General features: G+C 44.2%; 1 protein-coding gene across 5 annotated transcripts in view; it reads left to right on the top strand.

Moving 5' to 3' along the window:
• The first annotated feature begins 6,271 nt into the window (after positions 1-6,271).
• The window catches only part of RALGPS1 (Ral GEF with PH domain and SH3 binding motif 1), a 111,768-nt gene continuing 103,115 nt past the window's right edge, over positions 6,272-14,924 (top strand). For all 5 annotated transcript variants that reach the window (XM_086763668.1, XM_086763667.1, XM_086763666.1 and 2 more), the window contains exons 1-2: positions 6,272-6,377; positions 12,281-12,401. The gene's annotated coding sequence lies outside the window, so the exon portion shown is untranslated. The remainder of the gene's footprint in view (positions 6,378-12,280; positions 12,402-14,924) is intronic.

The following is a 14,924-nucleotide window of genomic DNA, read 5'->3' as shown; positions in this document are numbered from 1 at the left end:
TCCACCTAAAAGTGGTACGTCTGGTGCTTCTGGAAATGTGGTTATCAGTAAGAATGGGATGTATGTCTTGGCACCATCCGAGCAACATACATGTGTAATGTGTGCAGCAGCATCTGGATGGCGTGCCCTGTAGCATGAGTGGTATGGTGAGTTATAAAAGTAACTTAAATTGTTAATGAAAGAAAATACTCTTTCCTTTAAATTGCATTTTTCCCAGTACATTTTAAATTTGTATTCTCTTGGAAAGTACAAAATTGTAGCATTACCAAAATACAAATATAGAATCATAAAATCACAGAATAGTTTGGTTGGAAGGGATCTTCAAAGCCCATCCAGCCCAACCCCCCTGCCAGGAGCAGGGACATCCCAAACCAGATCAGGTTGCTCAGAGCCCCGGCCAACCTGGCCTGGAATGTTTCCAGGGATGGGGCATCTACCACCTCTCTGGGCAACCTGGGCCAGTGCTCTACCACCCTCAGTGTGAAAAATTTCTTCCTTATGTCCAGTCTAAATCTGCCTTCTTCTAGTTTAAAACCATGAGCCCTTGTCCTGTCACAACAGGCCCTGCTGAAGAGTCTCTCCCCATCTTTCCTGCAGCCCCCTTGAGGCACTGGGAGGCCGCTCTAAGGTCTCCCCGCAGCCTCCTCTTCTCCAGGCTGAACAGCCCCAGCTCTCTCAGCCTGGCCTCGCAGGGGGAAGAACTACTGGTCTGGGTCACCTGTCCTTGAATGTAATGGAGTTTGGTCAAGGGCATTAGAGAAAAGTTACTTTTATGAAGGCTCATTCTTCTATGTCACCATGCAAACTGAGGGGTTTTTTTGTTTTTATATAAAAGAACTATGTGTACAGGAGCTAATAATGCTGAGAGGCCACAAGAGATCTCCCTTTCTGCCAAACATCTTAAGTTCTGGCATCAGAGAAAAAAAAGCATAAAATAGCATCAGGGATGATCTTCTGTATGAGAGAGTGTAACAGAAGGCTTACGAAGGCAGTAGGGAGCTCTGGACCACCGTGGTACTATAGATCAGACTCATGTTTAAGAAAGACCTGTTTCTGTATGACTTCCCCAGAAGTCTTGCACTGTGTAAAACAAAAGACAACGGTTGTAGACAGGAGAGGAAAAGATAAAAGGATTTTGGTCAGAGGGGCAACTTGCAGTCACCCCCAGTGGACTTTTTCTGGCACTGAAATGAAAAGTTTTGAAGGATGATTTTTTGAGGCAAGTTTACAAGGTTGATGGAGAATTCATCAGTATGAGGCAGTATCAGAGAAAGTACAAAGGTGACTGTTTGAAAACATAGTAAGCAGGCAAAGGACAGTAACCCTGGCTGGATGCAAGTGAAATGTGACGGTAAGAAAACAGAGGATTGGGGGTTGGACTAGATGACCTTTAAAGGTCCCTTCCAACCCAAACTATTCTATGATTCTATGATTAATGGAGGAGCCCTTAGATGTGAAGATACACAATGGCTTTTGGAAGAGAAAAACCTGGAAAAACAATGATCAAAGCAACAAGATTAGAAAACTGTCTTTGTGGGTTTAATGAGGCAAACTTGCCAAGCTAGTCAAATAAAGCTGAAATTACGATGTTACAAGCAAATTTTCACACCATGTAAAAGACAGTGGCTATCACTTCAAGAGCCATTCATAATACATCAGCAGACTTCACAGTATCGGAATAGTCTTTCTAAGATTAGTTTCTCTCCTTTTATAGAGAGGAAAAATCTGATACAAAGACGGGGAGTTCCACTGTGCTCAGATATGAGATGATGTAGGTCAATTGCCTGTGCGAACTGGCTGGGGGCTTTAAAGGACCCTTCGTCTGTTTTGTTCACATGAAGATGTGGAAATAAGATAAATTGTGGTGGTGTATATGAGATTATTTTAAGATTTTTAAAAATGTCTCTAGACTATCAGAATAATTCTGCTATTCTTTGCACTTAACACTTAGAAATTATTCAGGTTTTTCCTTAACTCCTCTTTTTCTAGCTAACTTTAAACTGCATTTTTGCTGCATAAGATTGTAACTTCATCTAGTTCTCTCTAGGGATACACCATTGACCTTGGGCAGTTTGTATCTGTTTGAAGTTGCAATCCGTGGCAATAATTAGTGCCATAGTACAGTATGTGTGGTTAAACTTCAGCTTACCTGCTTGTTTAGAATTTGTCCCTAATAACTTGGAAAATACTTCAGGCTGTTTCAGCAGAGATATCCAGTAAAAGAATTGTATTGCGTAAACTAAAGTAATTTACTTCCAAAGCACTAACTTGGTAAAGCCTGAAAAAGATTTTCTCCAAATCAGTTTCAAGCAGTGCAGACAAATGCATACACAAAAATGTTTGGTTATTGAAACTACTTAATAGTTCATCGTTTTAAATAACAAACAGAACTTCTTGATCTAAGATAACACGAATCCTGAACTGCATATCAGAACTACTTTCAATTGGTTCATTTTTCCTACTTTCATACATAGTGTAACTTGCTTCCCTAAACTGTCCCTGTAATTTAAGTAGAAGAAATATTATAAGCAGGGACTTACCTTTTGTTTTATGGGTATCCACCATTCTAAATCTACTCTAGCTATTGTGTATAGATGTTCTTGTAATATAAAGATTTACAGGATGTTGCTCTGCACTGCTATGTATCTCCTTCGCTGGAAATTACCATTTATGTAGCAGAGTCAGCGGAAGGAAAGATGTGGCCATTCCCATGCAAAGCCTTAATGGGGACGGAATAAATATCAGAGGATAGTAGAATTAAAAAGCAACAGTAGAAACCACTTACGAGATGCAAAGTTCTGTTACTCTGAATGGAATATTAATTCTGAGTTTAATTACTGACAATTTCAGTGTCAATTTGTACTTCTTTGTACTTACTTCCCCAGTGCCAGTATATCTTTGATGCATTTGATGGTTTGATATTTATAATGCTATTTATAATAACTTATAATCCCTGGTATCAATACAGGTTGGGGGATGAAAGGATTGAGAGCAGCCCTACTGAGAAGGACTTGGGAGTAGTGGTGGATGAAAGGCTGGACATGAGCCAGCAATGCGCGCCTGCAGCCCAGAGAGCCAACCACATCCTGGGCTGTATCCCCAGCAGGTCGAGGGAGGGGATCTGCACCTCTGCTCCACTCTGGTGAGACCCCCTTGCAGCGCTGTGTCCAGCTCTGGTGTCTCCAGTGCAAGACAGACATGGACCTGCTGGAGCAGGCCCAGGGGAGGGACATAAAAATGGTCAGAGGGCTGGAGCAGCTCTGCTGTGAGGCCAGGCTGAGAGAGCTGGGGCTGTTCAGCCTGGAGAAGAGGAGGCTCCGGGGAGACTTTTTGTGGCCTTTCAATGTACAAAGGGGGCTGATAAGAAAGATGGGGACAACCTTTTTACCAGGGCCTGTAGTGACAGGACAAGGGGCAACAGTTTTAACCTGGAAGAAGGTAGATTTAGATTGCACGTAAGGAAGAAATTTGTTACAATGAGGGTGGTGAAACACTGGAACAGGTTACCCCGAGAAGCTGTGGATGCCCCATCATTGGAAGTGTTCAAGGTCGCGTTGGACGGGGCTCTGAGCAACTTACCTCCGTGACAGATGTCCCTACCAACGGCAGGGGGATTGGACTAGATGATCTTTCAAGGTCCCTTCCTACCCGAACCGTTCTGATTCTATGAATGCTCTGAAATACCTCAGCTTTCCTCATCTTTGCTGGCACATCTGAATTCAGCATTAAGGGAAAAACAGACTCGGAGATTGAATATTTGTTAAAAAGGTGCTATAAAACACAATTTTTAGCAAAGTGGGAGATAGAAGACAAAGATTTTGTAAAGAAGTTATGTTAAGAAGGCTAAGAAAAAAAATTGCTTTAGGTTAAAAACCACAGTTCTGTTCAACTGATCTTTGTGTACATGCAGACACACTCCTCATTGTTTAACTTTTCATAATGCAAACTTGTTGAAAACAGCTTGAGGGGAAGCTAGAATAGCCAATGAACATAACATATAATAGAATTTATCTTCTTTCAGCAATAATCATGCAGGAAAAATGGAGCTTGATCCTATGGATGCTACATTTCATTAACTATATGAAATAGGATATTAAAATTGTATTGTGCATAGATTTAGGAAAAATCTAAATCAAATATTCAATCACATGTCAGTTGAACTATAAACATTTCATTAAAATTTGGGGAAATTAGATGGCTAATGACATTGTCTAAAGTGACATTATTCATCTATGCATTTTGACAACCTTTTCAAATAACTCAGTGCAGCACAACCCTAAATTGTCTATGCATTTTTTTTCCACCAGAGGGTGCTGGCAATTTTTTAAATATATGTTACATAGGGATAATTTAAGGTGCTCTCCATAGCAGAAACCTGAAACTGGAACTAAAAAAGAAGTTTCCAGTCTTCTTTTATTATGATAACCGTCAACAGGAGCAGCTGTTGAGTAATTCTGTTCTTAGCGGGGCAGTGTTTATATCCATGATTTCAGAGGCTGTCCTGCTGTAAGGCACAAGACCTATTTAGGGAGTGGACATTATCACCTAGCAGTACGTTAAGCACCAGTTTGCAAGCTCTGACTTAGAATCTCATAATTATTAGGATAAGAGGTAACTAGCTTTCAAATTGTTTTTGTTTTTTTTTTTCTGAATCCTTGTAGAAATACCAGTAGTGAGAGATATATATATTTTAATAGGACTATAGCCCATGAAGTGCTGTTTTAATGTCCTGGCATAGTGATATATGACAGTGGAAAACATTTTGCCAGAGGATCCCGTTCTCTTGCTCTAGTGGGAGCTGATGCTAGAGGCTTTAGAGGAAAGTGTATATAGCTTAGCAGTACCAATAGGATAAACTCTAATAAGTAAAGAATAATCTATGCCTATGAAATGATTGGAGATTAATATGAAATTAATTCTAATTTTTCAGACATTCTGAGGCAGGGAAATGTAGGCAAAATATCTTTCCATATAGTGCATTTGATGTGGATATTGGAGTTGTGAGCATCAGTATTCACAAGCAGATCCCAAATCTATATTTAAAGTTGTTTTTAGTTTATTCTCAAATTGAATCTTTCTGCTTTGGAAAGAAAGCTCATACATGCTTAATTGGGGTACCTGAAGATGTTTAAACTGCTCTGGACTTGATAGTCATTGAAGACTTATTAGTAACTAGGAGATTGGAAAGACAACTTCTACATGTATTCTGGACACCATACAGTCTCTCCCTCTCAGTAACCTCACTAGGCTTTTGTTCTCTCACGTTCAAAACTCCAGTTCAGTCTGATGGACCGGAAAGCAATCCTACGCGTAGCGACCAATCCACAGAGCAAACATTTTCCCTATAGTGATGCTTGCAGACTACCTGCCCTCTGAATATTGCTTTCAGAGAAGCTGTAATGCAGAGAACGACACGCCTTCATTTTGCCATGTAGCTTCAAGCACTGAAAGTCCCTGTAGCAGTTCTAGAAGAGTTAAAACACTTAGCATGTTCCGTTCTCCTCCACCCGTGGCAAATGGAGCTGTATGTAGTTTTGTGGAACAGTTCTCACTCTCAAGTACCTTCAAGACGCTCACAAAGCCCTGTTTAATTGCCCTGGAAGAACACATTACCGTCACTGTCCGATAGCTCCAGCACTAGCGCTGGTACGTGAGCCCGAACCCCGGTTTGGGGACTGTGAGATGTTCTCCGGTGCCGCGGGCGGGCGCAGTCACGGCCCGCGCTGCAGCAGGTGGCAAGCAGATCACGGACAACCGCTTCTTCGTCTCTGAGCACACACTTGGCCGCGTCTCCTCGGGGAGCGCTCGAACCCGCCCGGCGGCGGGCCGGAGGCCGGGCCGGGGCACAAGTACGTTGCTCCGCGGGGGAGACGCTGGCCCTGCCGGCAGCCTTGGCGGAGGCCCGCCGAGCCCCTCCCGCTGAGGGCCCGCCCCAGAGCCCTGACCCTGCGCGGCGCGCCGTAGGGAGCCGCCGCCCTCACCAGCCGGGCCGGGCCGAGCCGAGCCGAGCCGAGCCAAGCGGCTCTCAGCCCGCGGCCGCCCAAGGCCGCCAGCGCGGAAGGCAGCGATCGTGACCCGGGACGACGCGGTGCGGCGCACCTGCGCGCGGCGGCGGCCCCTGCGCAGTGCCTGCGCGCTCGCACGCTCCCGCCCCGCCCCGCGCCGATTGGCGGGCGCTCCCTTGCGCAGCAGCCGTTGGCCGGCGGGCCCGTCAGTCCGGCGCGCCCCGTCCCCTCCCTTCGCTCCCCGTGGGCCTCGTCCTCGGCGGCTGCGGCGGGCGGGCGGCCTGCGGCGCTGAGGGCGCGCTCCTCCCCGCCCCCCCCCTCCCCGTGCCGGCGGGCTCGTGGGCAGCGGCTGGGGGCAGCCGCCCCGGACAGGTGAGACGCGGACGAGCCCTGCGTGCTTGGCGGGACAGGTGGGACCCGGACGGACCCTCCCCGCCACCGCTGGCGCGGGGCGGCTGCACTCGCCCTGCTCTGCCCCGCCGGGCTGGGTGCCCGTCCGCCGCGGCCCCCGCCGCCGTCCCCGCTGCGGGCGGAGCTCTGCAGCGACGGGCCCGGCCGGGAGCCCGCCCTCCAGGGGCGCGCTGCTCGCGAGGAGCCCGCGGCTCCCGGCCCTCCGCAGGGGCGGCGAGCGCGGCGCGCAGCCCGTCTCCGCCGGCAGTGGCTCGGGCCCGGCGCGGCCCGCGGGCAGGTGCGGGGGGCGAGCCGCTCCCGGCGCTCTCCGCTGTGAGGCCCCGCCCTGTGGGCGGCAGTGCGGCCCCGAGCTCCGCCGGGCTGTTCTTCGGGGCAGGCGGCGGCTGGCCGCCGCGCGGCCTTCCAGCGTCGGGGCCGGCCGGGCGGCCCTGGGGAGCGGCCTCTTGGCCCGTCGGCGCGCGGGCAGCCCCGTGGCCTTCTCGTGCGGGGCCGCGCACCCCCCGGGCGCCTGTGCCGCCGCCTCCGCCGTGCGCGGTCCGGGGCTCGGCCGGCTGCCGGGAGCCCTGCGCACTGCGGGAGAGGGAGCAGCTGCGCGCTGTGTGCGCCGCCCGTGCCGGCACCCCGCGAGTCAGGGGTTGCCAAGGCCCGGGCGAGCGGGACAGTTACTTGGGGCCGCGCGGGCTCGGAGGGGTCTGTGCTTCCCGAGGCTCGGTAGACACTGAGAGCGGCCTTTCGGAGGGGCGTATTTGCTGTGTAGTGTGATGGGGGGAGCAGATGAAACCCTTCCGACTTTGGCCATAGCCCTCACTGGCGTTTTGGAATAAATTTGAAGACTGTTTGCATTCGGTGTGGATGATATTGTGCAGATGCAGTTAAGGAGCCTTCGTTGGCTGAGGTCTGTTTTCAAATAACTTCAAATAATTTTTGATCTGGCTTCAGCAGGCTTCAATATGTGTAAGGCTTTGGCATGTAGTGGAGAAGGATCTGTTGTTGAAATTCTCAGCTGCAGAACCATGACATGCTTTTCGTCTGTAGTCTGTTGTTCTGAACCCAAGAAAATGGAACATATGCAGTCTCTTGGCTTATTTATTATGGAAAACAAATTCAATCTGAGTTGATCCCTCTTACAATGTGGAAAGATACTCCTTGTCTTAAAGACCTTACCGTTGAATGTAGCAGTCTGTGCTTTTTATGTCCAACAGATGCCTTGAAAGTCAGATATGTTTTCATGCTGAACAGTCATGCCATGCTAGTAGTTGTTCTTCATGTGTGAGAAGGGCAGGAAGAGTACGTAATAAGGACAGAACTATGTGCACTTGTTTGGTCGTTTTCTGTACGTTGTCCATCCTGCATGGTGTAGAACCAGTTTGAAGAAGAATATTAGAAAAAAAAATATTTTAACCAAGTTTGTTGTTGTTTGTTTGTTTGTTAATTTACCTTATTTTAGTAAAGGGGTGACATCTAGAAATCAAGATGGGCAGTAGCTATGAGCTTTGGCTTTTATTCCATGTCAACTTCGTTTCCAGGCCCTTGGCACATTTTGTAATGAAACTTTACATGTTGATACGATAGTACATTTAAAAGCGTTACTAATGAGCACTTTAGAAAATAAAAGATATTTTAATTTATCATGTATATAATTATGTCTTTAAAGCAAACTTATATAGGAAAGACAGCTTTTGTCAGGTTAGGAGACTGAGAAACTTATTCTTAAAAAAGTCTTTAAGTGTCCATATTTGCTCTCTTTTCTGTCCCATTCAGTGTTTTCTGTGACTAACAGTGGTGAAATTGAATTGTGGTTATTTTTAGTTTTTCGATCTCTTTGGTTAAAGTAATATGTTTTATTAATAATCAGCAAAAGCTTCTATTTCTCAACTGCCAAAACCTGGGATTTTTTAATTAAACACCAGTTTTCAACAACATTTCTCTAAAACCAATATTCTGCAAATTTTTAGTGCTGTTTTTCATCATATTTGGGATATTAGCCTATGGGATTCAACAGAGAGACTGTCCCATTTAAAAATCGTGTGTTCCATTCCTGTTGTGCTTGAGAAGAGTAGCACTTTTCATCAGCAGCTCACACTGACTTAGTTTCAGAATGGAGGTGTTTAGAAGCAAAAATGAATATATAAAAATGGGAGTAGGGCAACTAGGTAGCAGTATAAATTGGAATTTTTGAAGTACCATAGATGAAAAGATAACCAAAGATTTTGGAGCCAGTTGTACTTGCTAGAGCTTGAATTCATAAGAGAGAAGTCTAGAGGGCATATTAGGAGTGAAGATTTTTATCTGCGACTTAGGAAGTCCCTGAACTGCAAATCATGCTAGACTGGAAAAAATATTTTGAGGAAGTAAAGTTACATGATTTCCATCATCTTCTGTTTTTGAGTACATTCTACCTTTGAACCAGTGTGGAGTTTGGAAGCTGTGCTGCACAGATGGCTGGGTTCTCCTGGTAGAGCTGCTGTTATGTTCAGAGTACAAACAAATGAAACTGAAGCTGAAACAGTTTAAATAAGACATTAGGATGCAGTCCTGGAGCAGGAAAACGGGGGACTTCAGATCTGTCTGTTCTCTTTCAGGAAAAACATCCTATGTTCATTTTGAGACAAATTTTTGAGGCCAACACACAAACAACTGGGTAAAATTTAAAGACCTGTCACTAGAAACGGAAGATCAGACTAAGTGATTTTAATTATCTAAGTGATTTTTAATGGCTGTGAGTAGAAGGTTAGACATAGTATTGATGCAATATAGAATCACAGAATATCCTGAATTGGAAGAGACCCCTGAGGATCACCAAGTCCAACTCCTGACTCGGTACAGGACAACTTAAAAGTTAAACCATGTATCTAAGCATTGTCCGAATGCTTCTTGAATGACTATGCAAAACTTAATCTAAGACATTTAGGGTGGGATATGGAACAGTATGCTTAGGTATTCGCAGTCTTGAGCTTGGACTGAAGTGATGTCATGTGAGGAAAACATGCAACTTTTAGGATAAGGAATTACTCTAGTCATAGAATAATGTAAGTTGGGAGGAATCCGCAGAGATAATCTAGTCCAAATCCCTACTCAGAGCGGGGCTGGTTTAGAGCAGGTTGCTCGGCATCTTCCTGACTTTTGAATGTTGAGATTCCATAACCTCTCTGGGCAACTTGTTCCAATGCCTAAGCGTTTTCACTGTGAATGTATTTTTCCTGATGTATGATTGGGATCTACCTTCCTGTGACTTGTCTCTGTTGCCTCTTGTCTTTTCATTGCCTGTCTTAGAGAAAAGTCTGGCTCCATCTTCTCTGTCATTTCCCATTAGGCAGTTAAAGCTAGCAACAAGATCATTTTAAGATTAGCAAGCCCAGTTCTCTCAGCCTCTCCTCTTGCATCTGAACTGTCCTTTGTATTTTTTGCCTTTATTTAACCTTCAGTTGGCCTTTATGTCATATATATTCCTGGTTTTTATATATTTTTGTATATAGATATATGTTCCATATATATTCTGTTTCCTGAGCAATATGCTAGATACAGTCTTCAGTACAGATTTGTTTTCTGAGACTTCATTAGGATGGCTTTTCAGAAAATTCTCTTATTTCAACAGACTAATGATTGATTTAATAGTACTTTAGTATCTTTAGACTTATCTTATAAATGACATCTTCAAGTGACAGAAAATGAACAGCAGAAAGATTTAGGGTTTTTTTGACTACCAATTAGTATTTTCAGTTTTTAAATGTTAAATAAAAAAATTCTCCAACTGGTATGTGAATATAGAGTCCACTTTTGTGTTTTATCGAAGCATAGCTGATCCTTTACCAAAGGAAAAAAGACTGCTTAAATAACACAGTTAAATTATGCTACTTTCAATTATTTTCTTTTATGACTACATCTGTTGATTTCATAAGCAGTCAGAAATAGATATTCAGAAGTATTACCTCTCTTAAGTACAAGTATTTTTAACTAAGAAAGTAAACTAGTTGGAGGTTGGTTTGTTGGGTTTTTTAAAAAAAAAAAAAAAAGTGTGTATTTTGTCATGTTTGGATCTGAAAGCAATTTCCTGTCTCACAGAGATTTCTCCAAAATAAACATTTAGACTCTCCTGTGGAACACGTTGCACCAAAGAAATTAAGGAAGATGAAAGGTTAATGGAAGCTTTAATGGTTCCTTTAGCAAGTAATATGAAACATAAGGATTTTGCACTATTTTACAGTTTCCTAAGACATAGTTTGGAGTTATCTAGTTTGTATAGGATTTTTTTTTCTGATTCCTGTAATTTCTTTTTATACATAGTCCTAAATATTTTCCTTGGCTGAAAGCTTTTCATCAACTATAGTGGATAACTGGATTATAGGGAAAAAATATTTTTATTTGGTTTATTGTGTGAAACGCATATTTCAACTTGAGTGAATGTTAGTCTCATTAAAAGTTTTTCAGTTATTTTGTGGTGAGGTGCAGAGGTCTTCTTTAATGCAGGATTCCAAATAATGATGACTTCTTTTCCAAGAAGAGGCTGTTCTCTTTCCTGTTTCTTAATGTTTTCATGAACTTCTGTTTGCTGATGTCGGGTAGCGTGTGTATCTGTTCCTGATAAATTCTCTCTATCTGCCTAATTGCTGTCCGTCTTCAATACCAAAGGACCTTTGACTATTAACAGCACAGGGGAGATGGAGGCACAAGAAAAATTAGTGCTGCCTATTTGAAGAGTTCAGATGCACTGGAGACTGCCAGCACAGAGTTTGCAAAGGCGATTTTTTCAGATGTATCAAAATTTTGCTTGGGAAGTTAGTTTTCAAAGACATTCAGAAGTAGACGGGGTAGAGCACACAGGCAGACATGCACACATAAAACAAAAACTTAATTGCCAGGGAGCCAGTCATACAATATGTCTGTAATTTTGGTCATCACTTGGATGCTAACTCACTCGTAACTTGTCATTTTGATTCTTTTATGAACTGGGATCATTTGCTCGTGCAGGGAATGTCTGCTATATGTGTACTCGGAGTTTGGATGAGTTTTGAGTGTATGAAGAGAATGCTGTCCTTCCAGCAAAAGAGAACTTTGATGCCAGGAGCAATTACGTGTATTTAAAGACTAGAAGACACATTTTTGTAAGTGGATGTTCCTTAACTGTGGAAGAGTAGAGACTGTAGCAGAGGCACAGTAGTAGCACCATGTGATCTGCAGTGCTTTTTAGCTTTATCAAAGCAACATGAGCTTTAACAGGATTTTCATATCAGTTTCCACATGAAAGTAACCGTCTTTGAGATTATTTTCCTCTCATTTGATGTATAATTTTCTTAAATATTAGCTGTTATAAAAGCTAGTATAAGGCAAAAGAGGAGAAAAGGGAAGAGCTATGCCTAAATTATCACCAGAGCGAGTTACCTAAATGGTATTTTCTCAGGTTTGTTGGTGATCATGTTTGATGGAAGAGCTGTGGCTTGATTTCTCAGTGTAGAGAAACTGTATTTGGGTTTGTGTCCGTTCTGCTTTGTTTGGTTAAGCCTAACTTAGTGAAAATGAAGGGATTGAAAGAAGGGATTAAAACCAATAAGCAAACTTGTATCAGCTTGGACATTGTTTTGATTGACAGAGTGAAGAAAAGTTACAGGTGCATATTTGGAGAACATTTAGTTACAAAATTCATGCTATGTTTCTCCTTCCTCTGTGATATATTCTTTAGTTCTTTTGAGTTCTGGAGCTTGTCAGATAGCAATAAAACTGTCATGGGGAACTAGCCGTCAAAGCTGGAAGGGAGAGCTAAGAGTAAAAATATCAGAGTGCATGTTTCAGGTGGTGAATGCAGAGTTTGAGAAGAACTGAATTGTATAATAAACATCACCATTATCCTATTTCCTGTTAATTTACAGGAATGTCATGCTTTTAAACAAGAGAGAAACCTGCTGAACAGGCAGAGCCAGACCCAGCAACAGACCGATGGAGGTGTACAGCAAAATGGGTTGAGGGAGTGCAGAACTACCTTATGCCACTGTAAGTATGCAACTGTAATTAAAGTAGCAGGTATTTTCCTATTTTCACTTAATGTTTGATACCAGAGATTATGGAAGTGACCATTGGTTCTCTTCTGTTTAGAGAACCTAGAGTCGTGTTAGTCATGCTGGTATTATACTTTAATATAGCAGAGATCTATTTCTTTTTCTGTTACTGTTTTATTGAGATACCCCTAAAGTATAACTCCTAAACATACATTTTGTCGTTCTAAGCTGTGCAAGACTGTAGACTTGCTTGAAGGGTAATGGCTTTTGAGGTAGGACTTCTGCTGGAGAGAGAGCTGCAGCTCTGTCTTATAATCGCAGAATGGTTTGGATTGGAAGGGACCTTTAAAGGCCACCCAGTCCAACCCCCCTGCAAGGAGCAGGGACATCTCCAACCAGATCAGGTTGCTCAGAGCCCCGGCCAACCTGGCCTGGAACGTTTCCAGGGACGGGGCATCCACCACCTCTCTGGGCAACCTGAGGCAGTGTTCTGCCACCTTCATTGTAAAAAAAAAAAAATTTCTAATGTCTAATCTGAATCTACCTCCTGGTTTAAAACCATGACCCCTCATCCTATCACAACAGGCACTGCTGAAGAGTTTCTCTCCATCTTTCCTGCAGCCCCCTTTAGGTGCTGGAAGGCCACTCTAAGGTCTCCCCAGAGCCTCCTCTTCTCCAGGCTGAACAGCCCCAGCTCTCTCAGCCTGGCCTCACAGGAGAGGTGCTCCAGCCCTCTGATCATCTTCATGGCCTCCTCTGGGCTCACTCCAGCAGGTCCACGTTGTTCTGATGTTGGGGGCTCCAGAACTGGATGCGGTGCTGCAGGTGGGGTCTCACCAGAGTGAAGTAAAGGGGCAGAATCACCTCCCTCAACCTGCTGGTCACGCTGCTTTTAATGCAGCCCAGTATGCGGTTAGCTTTCTGGGCTGCAAGTGCACATTGCTGGCTCATGTTGAACTTCTCATCCACTAGTACACTCAAGTTCTTCTCCTGAGGGCTGCTGTCAATCCATTCTCTGCCCAGCCTATATTTGTGCCTGGGATTGCCCTGACCCATGTGCAGGACCTTGCACTTGGCCTGGTTGAACTTCATGAGGTTGGCACGGGCCCACCTCTCCAGTCTGTCCAGGTCCCTCTGCATGGCATCCCTCCCTTCCAACGTGTCGACAGCACCACACAACTTGGTGTCGTCAGCGAACTTGCTGAGGGTGCACTCTATCCCACTGTCCATGTCGCCGACAAAGATGTTGAACAGGGCCGGGCCCAACACGGACCCCTGAGGGACGCCACTGGTGACCGGTCTCCACTTGGACGTTGAGCCGTTGACCACCACTCTCCGAGTGCGGCCATCCAGCCAACTCCTTATCCACCAAGTGGTCCGTCCATCAAACCCATGTCTCTCTAGTTTAGAAAGAAGGATGTCGTGTGGGACAGTGTCAAAAGCTTTGCACAAGTCCAGGTAGATGATGTCTGTTGCTCGTCCCTTGTCCACCGATGCTGTAACCCTGTCACAGAAGGCCACCAAACAGGTCAGGCACCATCTGCCCTTGGTGAAGCCATGTTGGCTGTCACCAACCACCTCCTTGCTCTCCATGTGCCTTAGCATGGTTTCCAGGAGAATCTGCTCCATGACCTTGCCAGGCACAGAGGTGAGGCTGACCAGCCTCTAGTTGCCTGGGTCTTCCCTGTTCCTCTTTATAAAAATGGGAATTATGTCACCCGTCTTGCAGTCATTGGGAAGGGATCAGGATGGTATTGGGTTCTTAACTTGAAGGTTTTCATTATTTTTTATTTGTTTTTTGTAAAGGACAAGTATTGCTTTTGTAGTTACTGTTGTTAACCTAGATGTATTTTTCACTTTGTTGGCTTCAGCATTATGCTATATATATGTTCTCTCTCAGTATATGTATTATGCGTGGCAGTAGCTGTGGTAAGTAACTCTTTGTGCTAAGGAGGGAGTATTTATCACAGTCCTACGTGAACACCTTGGTCACTGAAGTATAGGTTAAATCACAGGCAAGGTAGTAATGGTTGTCACTGCCTCCTGCACGTTGCAAATCTCTTCCAAAATATTTGCTTTTTCAGCCAAAATGATTTGACAAAATTAGTACAAGTATGAAAGTAGTTTGGAATGATGGAAGCTGTGAGGGAGAAGTTATTGTCTAGCCCTGTGTTAATTCTGTTCTTCAGGACTTAGGACAGTACAGTGGAATTCAGCATTGTCTTCTGAATGACTTCACATTGACCAAGTTGTGACACTTTCTGTGTATTTATTTCCATTATTTTTCTAAGGGATGCTGTAAAACAGGTTCTCAGAGTAATTGCATAAAAAATATAAAACCTAGAAATCACTTTCTTCCATTTTAATTTCTTAATCTGTTAAAGATGAGTACATATTAAAACAAAAGAGATAAGACATTTTGAAAACAGGCATGTAAGCAGTTACGAGTCGCTGCCACCTAGTGGAATGCTGAAAACCTCGAAGTGTTCTAAAACTTGATTTGGAGAGAGACTCCACA

Source organism: Chlamydotis macqueenii, chromosome 20 (assembly GCF_036417535.1).
Source record: "Chlamydotis macqueenii isolate bChlMac1 chromosome 20, bChlMac1.mat, whole genome shotgun sequence".
NCBI classification, from domain to species: domain Eukaryota; kingdom Metazoa; phylum Chordata; class Aves; order Otidiformes; family Otididae; genus Chlamydotis; species Chlamydotis macqueenii.
The sequence above is the reverse complement of the archived record's forward strand: the minus strand, read 5'-3'. Positions and strand labels throughout refer to the sequence as shown.